This window comes from Triturus cristatus, chromosome 6, assembly GCF_964204655.1.
Source record: "Triturus cristatus chromosome 6, aTriCri1.1, whole genome shotgun sequence".
In the NCBI taxonomy this organism is placed as follows: domain Eukaryota; kingdom Metazoa; phylum Chordata; class Amphibia; order Caudata; family Salamandridae; genus Triturus; species Triturus cristatus.
The window spans coordinates 549,002,206-549,015,480 of record NC_140589.1 but is presented as its reverse complement, the minus strand read 5'-3'; positions in this window follow the sequence as shown (position 1 = coordinate 549,015,480).

The following is a 13,275-nucleotide window of genomic DNA, read 5'->3' as shown; positions in this document are numbered from 1 at the left end:
GGAAGGAGTGGATCCAGTTGAGGGCCTTGTCCTGGATTCCTGCGTTGTGGAGTCTGCATATTAGGGTCCAGTGAGAGACTGTGTCGAACGCTGCTGATAGGTTGAGGAGGATGAGGGTGATTGTTTCTCCTTTGTCCAGTAGGGTGCGGATGTCGTCTGTTGTGGCGAGGAGGGCAGTTTCCGTACTGTGGTTTTTTCTGAAGCCGTATTGGGAGGAGTCGAGGATGTTATGCTCTTTGATGAATGTGGCAAGTTGGCTGTTGATGGCGTCCTCAATGACTTTCCTCTGGGAACGGGAGCAGGGAGATGGGTCTGTAGTTTTTGAGGTCGTTGGGATGTGCCGAGGGTTTCTTCAGGAGGGGGTTGACCTCAGCGTGTTTCCATTCATCGGGGAACGAGCCAGGGAGTGGATGATGGTGTGGCGGAACAAGGGTGCGATGGTGTCGGCAGCTCTGTTGAAGATGTGGTGGGGGCAGGGGTCCATGGGGCCACTCAGTGGATTGATTTCATTGTCTTCAGTGTGTCTTCGGTGGTGAGGGCTGTCCAGTTGTCAATTGCTGGTTTCTGGGTGTCTGGGTGGTTGGTGAGGGTTCAGTGTGTTGGTTGTCTTCGTCAAAGTTGTCATAGATGTTCTTGATTTTGTGGTGGAAAAACGTGCTAAATTATTCACAGAGGTCTCATGAGGGAGGGATGTCAGTAGACTCGCTGGTGGGTTGGGCGAACTCCTTGATGATGTTGAAGAGTTCTTTGCTGATGTGCGCGTGTGTGGAGATTCTGTCTTCAATCACTTTTTTCCTCGGTTCTCTGATGAGTTGGTGGTGGGCGTAGGTGGTGGCTCTGAAGTTGTTGTCGGCTTCTGTGGATTTGGTGTTCCTCCAGGCCTTTTCGAGTTGACGACAAGTGCGCCTGGACTCTCGAAGCTCAGTGGTAAACCATCTGGCTTTCTTGGTGACGGTATTGTTGTTTTTCTTGAAGGGGCCTGAAGGATGGACTCCCCTTTGGTCAGTTCCTGCGCATTCACAGGAACTGCCATTTCAGGGAGGATTACTTCAGGGAGGCTGAAATACTTGCAAAAAAATTGGAATATCGTGGTTACCCTAAACGATTAATTAAATGATCACCGAAGTGGGCGTGGTACAACCACTGTGAGTTTCTGTTGACACCACGTGTTTCCAAAATGTCTGAATGTGTACCTTGTGTTACCACTTTTGGAACTAAAAGCAACCAAATTGTATAGATAGTAAAACGCCACTGGCCCTTGATACAGGCTGTTGGAATTTCTAAGGAGAGGCCTCTATTTTCCTTTAAACGAGGTAAAAATATACGTGACCACTTGGTCCGTGCGGCTTTACCTATGAAGAGCTCCCCTGATTTGACTACTCTATGGGGCCTTAACAAGATCTTGGGCCATTACCGATGTGGGAATTGCCTTACATGTGATTCTACGATGAATACCAAACAGTTCACACATGGTAACATCAAACATGATTTGCGTGACCACACCAACTGTAATTCACAAAATGTGGTATACGCTATCTGGTGTCCATGCGATCTTATTTATGTTGGCCAGACCACACAATGCGTTAAGAGTCGGCTTTTCCAACACAAAAGTCGCATTCGATGCCGAAATGAGCATGCACCTTTGGTGTCCCATTTCTTGGAACATAACCATACCCCCTCCAATCTACGATGGCAGGTGATCGAACTGATTAAAAGCCCACGTAGGGGTGGTGACATTGTCCGAATGCTTAATCAAGCGGAATGTCGTTGGATGTTCCGCTGTGACAGCATTAACAAAGGACTCAACAGTCTTGAAGAATGTACGGCTGTACTCTTCAACTAGACTAATGGACATATTGAGTTCCCTTTAGACTGTTTTTGCAATTTGAAAATGTTCTAAACTGAATGGTTTGTTATATGAATCTGGAGATAACGATCTGTTCCTGTTCTTAGTCTATGTGTTTTTTACAACTCCATATGATAATGTGCTTATGATCTATTTTATGTGTATCACTTTTTTGTAATCTTGGTTATCTGAACCACATTGCAATCGTTATTTTCATTTGGTAGATATCTGACCTGTCTGGATATACTTTAGCATGGAGGCAAAATGCTTCACTAATCAAATATGAAATTGAATTACCACATTATGGGGCCGATTCCGATACCCGGTCAGACAGCTGTCTGTAGCCTTACCGTGTGACCGACAAGTACCCGGAGCCGGTCCGTCCTGTAGAGTAAGTACGATGCGCATAACTGCCAAAAACCAGACCGACACCTAGGCTGTGATTGAAGCTCCATCTCCGTCCGAGCCGTAACTCCTAACGCTGAACCGAGTCGCCAGGAAGCAGTATCCATAGCAATTTCCGGCATGACAAGTACGATGCGTACTTCTTACGCGCTGGACAGGTCGCCACGTACGGGACGTCACAGCATCCGGAAAACAAGCATATCAGCTATGATTCACACCACAACTCAATACACAGCTACGAGACGGACCAGCTTGCAGTGGGTACGAGACGGAGCAACAAGCAGCGTGTACGACACGAACACATCATGAATCCCATCACGCAGGTCATACCAGTACTCTACATCTATGACCGGCTCAGGAACCGACGCCGACGGCACAGGCGGTAAGTCACATAAACCAACGACACGTACCCACAAAATGGCACACACACACAGGGGATCCACTTCCTGGCCACAAACAACAGGCCACCATAGGGGTTGCATGGCCAGCACCACTAACACCCCCAGCCATAGGGCCTATGTTGCCCATCACTACTGCCACCCCCAGCCATAGGGCTTATGTTGCCCATCACCCCTGCCACCCACACCCATAGGGGACCGGTTGCCCATCACCCCTGCCACCCCCCGCCATAGGCGACCTGTTGCCCATCACTATTGCCACCCCCAGCCATAGGGACTATATTGCCCATCACCCCTGCCACCCACACCCATAGGGGACCTGTTGCCCATCACTACTGCCACCCCCAGCTATAGGGCTTATGTTGCCCATCACCCCTGCCACCCACACCCATAGGGGACCTGTTGCCTATCACCCCTGCCACCCCCAGCCATAGGGCTTATGTTGCCCATCACTACTGCCACCCCCAGCCATAAGGCTTATGTTGCCCATCACCCCTGCCACCCACACCCATAGGGGACCTGTTGCCCATCACCCCTGCCACCCCCAGCCATAGGGGACCTGTTGTCCATCACTACTGTCACCCCCAGCCATAGGGACTATGTTGCCCATCACCCCTGCCACCCCCAGCCATAGGGCTTATGTTGCCCATCACTACTGCCACCCCCAGCCATAGGGCTCATGTTGCCCATCACCCCTGCCACACACACCCATAGGGGACCTGTTGCCCATCACTACTGCCACCCCAAGCCATAGGGCTTATGTCTCCCATCACCCCTGCCACCCACACCCATAGGGGACCTGTTGCCCATCACCCCTGCCACCCCCAGCCCCAGGGCTTATGTTGCCCATCACTACTGCCACCCACACCCATAGGGGACTTGTTGCCCTTCACCCCTGCCACCCCAGCCATGGGGCTTATGTTGCTCATCACCCCTGCCACTGACACCCATAGGGGATCTGTTGCCCATCACCCCTGCCACCCCCAGCCATAGGGCTTATGTTGCCCATCACCCCTGCCACCCACACCCATAGGGGACCTGTTGCCCATCACCCCTGCCACCCCCAGCCATAGGGCTTATGTTGCCCATCACTACTGCCACCCCCAGCCATAGGATGGGTGATGCACAACACATCCAGCATACTCCAACATCAGGTATGTCAGCAAAATACACCCCCTAACATCATGACAACAGTGTGTAGTCTGTGACAAATGACCACAACAGTGATTATGACTATGAACATACAATGTAAGTAACAGCCCATGTGTGACCAACACATGAGTGTGACATACACAAGGCAAGCACCATCGCACTGTGGCAATGTAAAAAGAACACCCCCTCACTGTGTAGAACAGAAGTTAAGTGTGGGCTTCCAAAATGCAGCAGATGTTGAGCATTGTGGTGATGGGGACTAAACCCCCCCCTCATCACAGTGACCAAAAGGTAAGTGTCATCATGGTCAAAGCTGTAAAAAACAAACAGCATGTATGATCCCTGCTCCCAACACATTAAACACTTCGGGGGCAAACTAGTAGTTGTGTACCCTTCCCACAGAGATGTGGTCAGGCTAACAGTGCTGTGAAAACATAACACACTCTCGGCCATGTGCAGACAAGCACCACACATGGGGTTAACAATGCATACAGTGTACAATAACACAAGAGCAGAAGTGTCCATCACCAAGCATGCAGACATCTCGAAAATAGACACACCAATCAACACAACATGTGTAGACTGTCGGTGTCAGCTCACAAACACACATTCCATGCCAGCAATGGCACCTAACAACCCGGATGAATGTGCACAATGATGTGATATCACTCACAGGGACAGCAGGCAAAATCACAGAAATACCATCCAGACAAAGGCCCACAACAGCAATACCAATGCACTGGTGCAGATGCACAAACACAAACAGGCAACCTCACACTGCACATCTGACACAGCATGTGTGTGTGTGTGTCACAATATCCCCAGGCAACAACACAACACATGAGGGGGGCTGAACCACAGTGACACAGATGTGGACACAGTGCCACACAAAAGTAAACCATCACTGGGACACCCTCAGTGGGCAATCAGGCATTGGGAGATGAGAGGGAGCACAACAGACACATGTGACACAAGCTGGAATGAACACAAACTTACACAGCAAGAGACTGACACACAACACCACTACCCCCAGGGACCTTGGGGTGACACAAGCATGCATGACACCTCCACTGTGATGACAAAGGATGATGTCGTACAAACTGGGAAACCCAGACATGTGTCCTGTGCCACAAACGTACGTCACACATACACAAACACAAATCACTCAGCATGGCCCCTCAGCCATGGACAAACGGGAGCTAGGGGACCATCCATGCAAACATTTACATCTATTCACCCTCAACACCACACACCCTGAACTGCAACAATGTGCATCTGTGAAGCCCACATGGACAGGTGACATTGCACATGCACCCATGACAAACACAGGAATATTGGGAGGAACTAAGGTACATAGACACATCACACAAGGACCGTTTACAACCCTGGGGAATGACAGACATACTGCACAGTATGCGGTACATGGCCATGACCTCAAAGCTCACGTAACTTTCAGAATTCCTGCCACAGTCCCAGGACAATGCAGAAGCCAAGGAGAACCATAAGACACACATGCTGACACCTGCCAGCATCGCAGCCATGAACCCAACAAGTGGGAGCAGTCACACACACATACAAATGTCTCAATCACTGAAAGGTACCACCTAGGGACAACTACATGATTTAGCAAATAAACAGGTGCCTTGGGGAACCCTGACTGTGTCCCATCTTTGTCTGACAACATCATCACCACTCAGAAATGACAAATCCCAATGATGATACACCAATTAACAGTAGTGTGTCATGCACCCACACATCTGGTAGCCCATTGGAAAAGTAGTGGGATGAACCCACTACCACTCAGCAAGCATCAACAACAGGAACATATCAAGGGAACACTGTCTGTGTATGAACAGGGATGTGGACACACACACATGCTCATACAACACACACCATAGGCCCAGGCCATGTCACTGGACAACACACTTACTTGAGGGGACCCAACTCCTGTGGAAGCCCATCTGTGCCAAACATATTCCCCACACGTCTTACTCATGTCGGCAGAACACTTGGTCAGTCAGCCATCAGTTACTACACAATGAAGGCTCTGGTCACAACATCCTGGGTACGTGAGTCTCCCCTAAGTCATCTGCACATACCCACAACATATGTCTAGCAAGTTGCACAGAGGACCCAGTTGCTCCCATACCAATGATGCCCACACCTGTAGGTCCAGTGTTGAGGAGCACAAAGTCTGTTGAAGTGACAAATTGGACAATGGGAAGCACATCATATGTGCAGGGGTGCAAGCCACAGATGTGACCATGCAAATGAAATGTTCACAGAGATGTCCACAAATAGTTGATCCTGATCCTGACACACCCGGGTAGCTGCAAAGTATGACATGGATACCCACCAGAATAGGATACATATCTCATGGACCACAGGGAGTACCTCACAGTAACACATCAGTATTCAACATTGTAAATCAAGCATCACAGGTGCAAGGGCATGTTAAACATTATCAACATAATGTACAGCTACATCAAGTTCACAGGGATAAAGAAAAAAGCTTTATTCAGCATATTAAAAGTTAAACGTCTGTTCAAACAAAAGGCCAATGGCCAGTCCATGTCCAAATGCCAAGGAGTGAAGTAGAGTGACAACTGTCAAACCTTGCTTGCCTGCACTGCTAAGGACCGGGATCATTCCCGCAGAGGGGCATACATGGGGTTAGGCCAGGCACCGCAGGGACAGGATCAGGGCGCAGCAGAAGGAGGCAGTGAAGGGGTGGTGGATGCAGGCGAGACACTTGCAACTGCAGTGGAGCAGGCTGAAGTGGTGGGTGCTGTCACAACTGTGGGGCACAAGTCAGATGGGGTGGGTGCCGCCACAACTCCAGTGGGCAGGTCAGATGGATTGGATTGGGTCACCACTGCAGTGCCCAAGTCAAATGGGGTGGTCGTGGACTCCAATGCAGTGCCTAAATTCATGGGAGCAGAATGGGGGGCAGGTGAGGTCGGCAGGGCGGGGGGGACACAGTCCCCAAGTCAGTGGCACTAACCGTCTGACCAGGTGTGGAGGAGCAAGTGCCAGGGGGGAGGGCCTTAGCATTTTGGGGATGGTATATCTGTGGGTGGTGGAACCCGGGGCAGGGAGTGGCAGGGGAACCTCTGGAGTGATGGCCTGGGGGATGGAGGACGGAGACTTTGCCTTGGAGCTGCATGGTGGCGGGGGGCTCTTGCTCGTCTTGCGCCGGGGGACTTGCGGGCGGGGGTCTCTGTCTAACTGTGCCTGGGGGAGGGTGTCCAGTTGTGAGGTGCACTCCCCTCTGTGTGTGGGGACTTCCTCTTCCCCTTGTAATCAGGATCTGCTGGGTCGTTGGGGAAGAGGCCAAGGTCACAGTGGAAGAGCTTATTGGGATATAGGGTTGCAGGTGATGCAAGGGAAGGGGGCTGGGGGGAGAGGTCTCGGAGGACTGCGGAGTGGTTGTGGATGACTGTGTGTGTGTCTGCAAACCAGCCCCTGTGATTGTGACATCAGTCCCCTGCGCTTGCTTGTGTGCACGTCTAGACCTTGGTTTGGGTGTTTCTGTGCTTGGGACCGTTAGGCTGCTAGGAATCGTGGGTGGTGCAGGGGTAGGAGGGGTGTGGGACTGTTGGAGGAGGGACACTGCTGCTGTCAGGTAGGAGGCCACGGACTGATTGGTCCTCTGTAGGGCAGACATGCCCGAGGAAATGCCCTCCATGAATGACACCAGTTGTGTCAACAGACCCGTGTGTGCATGGAGGACCTTTAGCATTGACACCTGCCCTACATGGATCTTTCGAAGTAATTCCACAGACTCCTCACTCAGGGCAGCAGGGGACACAGGGGCAGGGGGTGTGTTGCCGGGCACGAAGGAGACCTGCTCGCAAACATGGGAGCCCGCAGGGACCTCTAGGATGGGAGCCAATGGGAGGGTGGAGGTGGTGGTGGTGGGGGCGGTGGCGGGTGCAGCCTCACTAGCTGGGTTTGGTGGCTGCCGACACCCGCCTCCACAAGGGAGTTATCCTTAGAGCTGCTGTGTCCCTCAGCTGGGGGGGATGGTGCTGATGACTCCTCTGTGTGGGTCCACTCGCCATCCGTGCCACTGGGTCCACCTGACTCCTCTCCTTCTGTCCCTGTAAGTCTCTGTGGCTCCTCCTGGTCCGTGGAGCTGTCCCCTCCTGTGGCCGTGGATGTATCTGGATAGGAAATAAAAGAACAACATCAGTCACCTGCACCGACTGCACACACCACAGTGAGTACATCACATCACAGGGCAAGTCCGGGCATCATCAGTTGCACACACCACAGTGAGTACATCACATCACAGGGCAAGCCCGGGCATCATCAGCTGAACACAGCTCAAAGTGCCAACACTGTTTAGGATAAGCCAATTGTCATTCTGAACATCAACCATGGCACACATATCTCTCCTTGTCTTTCACACATATGTCTGTAGCATGTTGGATGCTAACACCCCAATGTGCCAACATGCACCACCCACACATTAGTTGGACATGCAAGTGAACATGTAGGAGTATGTCACTATACACAGAGCACATCTCTTGCTACTGACTCAGTACAGGTGTCCGGATGAAGAGATGGGCAGAGACTCATTTCACATGCTTGTGATGCATGCCAGCAACACACACTATGATGTTCTCATGTCCTGATGGGCAATGCCACAATGGTGTGCATGGTGCACACTTGAACACAAGGGAGGATCACTCATAGCAAGTTAAATGCCTTGGCACTTGAATGCTCTGAAAGTCAGTCAACACTGTCTCCTGTCACAGGGGCAGGGCATCCAGACAACAACAATATGCTATGACTCACAATACTAGCTCAGGGGTAAAGCTAACTCTGCAGATGACCGGCGCACTTGCCCATCCCATGCAAACAACATGTCCAGGAGCCAGAAGACCCCACATCATGCAAATCAGACATCTGAGTCTCTGCAAACACAAATCCCTGTACATTAACACGTCACAGTCTGCCATGCATGTAACCCAGCTGCCTGAAGGACACAGTTGCATACACCATTGTGCGCTGTCAGATGATCAAACACCTATATGTCACACAGGTCTTGTCTCTCACAGTCACATCTCAGATGTCATGCTAACCCTCTGAATCATGGACACCCCAGTTGTACATAACAACAAGCCACACCCTAATGACACAGAGGCTGACACCTGAGGGCACATGTCACTAAGCACAACCTGCAATTTCATACACTGGAGTGGGATTACAGAGTGTTTCTAAATGCCCTTGAGGAGGCATGACTGGCAAGGTCTAGGTGAAACAGTGTTTAGCCCTGGACAGTAGTCAGGTGGCTAAGCAAGTGTGACATACTCGTTATCCATGCTCCTGAAGCCCAAAAATTGGAGTCCCCTGCTGCATGGGTTTGTTTGGAATACCCCAGCCACATTTTGCGAGTCAGACCAGCAATTGGGACACAGCTCAAGGGCACACACATATCACATGTCAGATCTCAGACATTGTGTAAACATTTGACCCACCCATGAAACACACAACAGAGTCACGGGAACAGATGCTGACCGGTAGCAGAAGCATAGCTGACTGCAGGGACACAGTGCCCTAGTGACACAAGCAACAGACTGTAGGGGTCACACCTGTGGAACTGATGAGTAGGGTGCATCACACAATTGAGGGACATGAGTATTGGACTACAAGACCTACATAATGTGGAAGTGTGACCAGGCCAAAAGACTGCTATTAGCATGTCAGGCATAGTACAGAGATCAGGCATGGACTTACCCCCTTCCTGCTGCTGTCTGGCCTTCAGCTGCCTATCCAGGTCCTGGAAGACCACCGCCAGTATCTGGAGCATGTGGGGAGTCAGGGTCCGGTGTCCGCCCCTCCTGCGTGGAGGTGACAGCTTCAGCTGGACGCTAGCTATCCTCCGGGTCCAGCCCCGAAGGTCCTGCCACCTCTTCTGGCAGTTGCTGATCCGGCGCTAGTAGACCCCCACCGAACAAACAGCCCGGGCGATGGTCAGCCATATTTCCTGCTTCTGGTGGGCATCAACCTGTGAGGATGACAAAGTGAAAAGTACATTAACACACATGCCCCAGATTTGTGCAGCACACATTTGGATATACATGTCATCATCACAAAGGGAAATGAATTACACAGGTAGTGCAACCATGGGGAAGGACAAATCACCTGCATGTCTGACATGTTAACAATGCCTGGATAGTTTAAGCTTGCACTAATGCACTTTAGCAGCAGGAAACCTATTCATTACATGTACCTACACACTTTGGGGGATGAAAGTAGTCAGTGAGAATGCTTGCCACTGGTGTACACACTGCTAGTCCTGCTAGTCAGACAACATGCATAATTAGGAAGGCAGTGGACAGCACACTCAACTGTTCCCCTGGTTTCCCATAGAGCTTGCTGTACTGTGGAAGGAGCCCGTCCAGCAGGGCCTGGTTCTCCTTCTCAGTGAAGGCTGGGGCCCTCTCCAGAGTACGTGCCATAACAGGAGCCAGAGGATGCAGAGACAGCAGCAGTGGTAGCAGGGATGTGGTCCAGTAGCATGTAGTGCAGGCGAGAGAGCTCCCTGGGGGCTAGCCAGCCTTATATCTGTGCTGCAGAGGCAGACTCTGTGCCATGTGTCCCAAGTGATAGGTCCAGCACGGTTGCATTCCATGAAACTGGCCAATCTATTTAAATGTATGACTCGTACACGCCTTCCGCATCATTCAAATCTTCACCTTCATGGAACACTTGAAATTGCAACATTGTTGTAGGTATCCAACTGAATTTCCAGTGCACAACTTGTACAGGTTTTGAATCTGCATCCGTCTCCATGACAGTCCGGAGCCAATGGGTGCACCCGGCTCGTTCAACTGACTGTACAACGCGTATTTTGAATATACACATGCACCCGTCTCCATACGATTCACTGACAAAGCGTATGCACGGCTCGGACATGACCCGTACAATGGGTACGCATTGTCACCCGCGTCGGACCTCATTGCATTCAATGACAAAGCGTGCGCACGGCTCGGACATGACCCGTGCAATGTGAACACATTGTCACCCGCGTCGGACCTCATTGCATTCAATGAAAAAACGTACGCACGTCTCGGACATGACCCGTGCAATGCGTGCGCATTGTCACCCGCGTCGGACCTCATTGCATTCAATGACAAAGCGTACGTACGGCTCGGACATGACCGGTGCAATGCGTACGCATTGTCACCCGCGTCGGACCACATTGCATTCAATGACAAACCGTATGCACGGCTCGGACATGACCCGTGCAATGCGTACGCAGTATCACCCGCGTCGGACCTCATTGGTGTGACTATTATACGGATGCAACACACATATACTGGCCAGGGACACCTGTGCACACCTACCACACTACAGCATTGGCCACACAGTGTCCCATGGCATATAAGGCTGCATTTCCTGGGTGTTTGGGGGGGCCACATCTGTTTTTTTGGCTGTCACTTTGTGCAGCCACTCCCAGGCTGTGCACGTGTACATGGAGGCAGAATCCTTTGTGTGTTGTGCACATTACCACTGTGATGTGCAATTGTACAATAATAGGCATGAGTCACGGACAAAGTATTAGGTTGGATATGTTTAGGACAGGTCACATACACCCTGAGTCCTGGGGGTGATTGCATGCACTGCACAGTGAGACCTGTAGCCACAATACTGATGTGCACCCACAGTCTGTGTGCATGTTGTGTCTCAGATGTGTCTGATCAAATGTGCCCAATGGGTGACAGTCTCCACATCCATATGGTATGTGCATCACCCTTGATGGGGTGTGTGTCTAAGAGACGTACATGTAGGGCCAGCAGGAACAACAGTGGCCACTACCTGTGGGACTTACGCTTGCCTTGTGGTGTGTACGTGCTACGCCATGTCCATTGCTGTGTTGATGTGGCAATACAGGGACAATAGGTTTCTGCATGGCAAAGATCTGTGGTGCCTGGGAGACATGAGGCCTCACTTGTCACTGTGGTGTGCGTTTGGAACGTTGCAGTAGCACATAGGTTGGGTGACACAGCCAGATGATTGGCCATTGCACTACATGGGACTCATGTGGACATGTGGAATTGAGATGTGAGGTGGTGGTCTTGTAGGTGAAATATGTGTCCATGCCCAACAGCACACACATCAGTACATTGTGTAATGTCATGATCTAGCATGTGATATTGATCGTGGTCATGGCCACATGGGTGGATGAACTGACAATCTTCCTTTGTGCATCTCTGTACTGCAGGGCACCAGCTGTCCGTCGGCTGTTCCCAGACCTTGCAACCATGCAGGAACGTGACTGCATCAGACGGTACCGCTTCACCAGGCCACTGATTATGGAGTTGGCGGAGCAGTTGGTACCACATCTGCTACCTGGCCGGACATGCCCTACAGCACTGACCCCAGAGGTGAAGGTGATGGCAGCCCTGCACTTCTTTGCTACTGGTACCTTCCAGTACACTGTGGCTACTGCTGGTGGGATGTCACAAACAAATTTTAGTCGGGTGCTACGCGATGTCTTGGAGGGGATGTTGCAATTACTAGACCTGTATATCAAGTTCCCGAGCCCAGCTGAACTCCCTGAAATAAAGGATGCCTTTTATACACTGGGGAGGATGCCAAATGTCATCGGATCTATTGATGGGACACATGTTGCCCTGATACCACCACAGGCACATGAGCAGGCATACCGTAACAGGAAGCACTACCATTCGATCAATGCTTTGGTGGTCTGTCTTGCTGACATGTCGATCACACATGTGTGTGCACGGTTCCCTGGTTCTGCGCACGATGCCTACATTATGAGGAGTAGTCGCATTGCAACGCTGATTTCACAGATGCCAGCTCAGCATGCCTGGCTTGTCGGTGTGTACTGACTGTTTCTCATTGTGTATGTTCGTCAATGTTGTATTCCGCACTCCTACAAAACTCAGCTACTTGTTCATTTTTGTGTGTGTAGGTGACTCCGGATACCCCAACATGCCGTGGTTGCTGACGCCCCCTCAGGAACCCTGTGACACCAGCCGAGCTGCGCTACAATGAAGCACATGGTCGGAGCAGGTGGGTGATTGAGCGGACATTTGGCCTCCTGAAAAGCCGCTTTCGCTGCCTGGACAAGACCGGAGGGGCCCTCCCATATAAGCCTGCAAAGGTCTGCAAAATAATCCTTGTCTGCTGCATGCTACACGATGACTCACCTTACTTTGGGCACATTGTTGCAGTATTTGGCATGCACTGTGTTGTGTAGCAGATCAACATCTCCCTGAACATGACAACAGAGGCAAGTATGGTGTACTGGTGAGTTTATTTACAAACATGTGTGAGGGAAGTGCACAGGATGGTGGGTGCTGTACTTTGGTTGGGAATCCATAGTTCACATTGGAGTTGGAAGTTCTGGTAGATGAAATGTCCAGAGTAGAGTCAACAGTCTTCTGATACATTGGCCCCAACATGAACCCTCCATGTCATGTGGGCGAGTTGTGT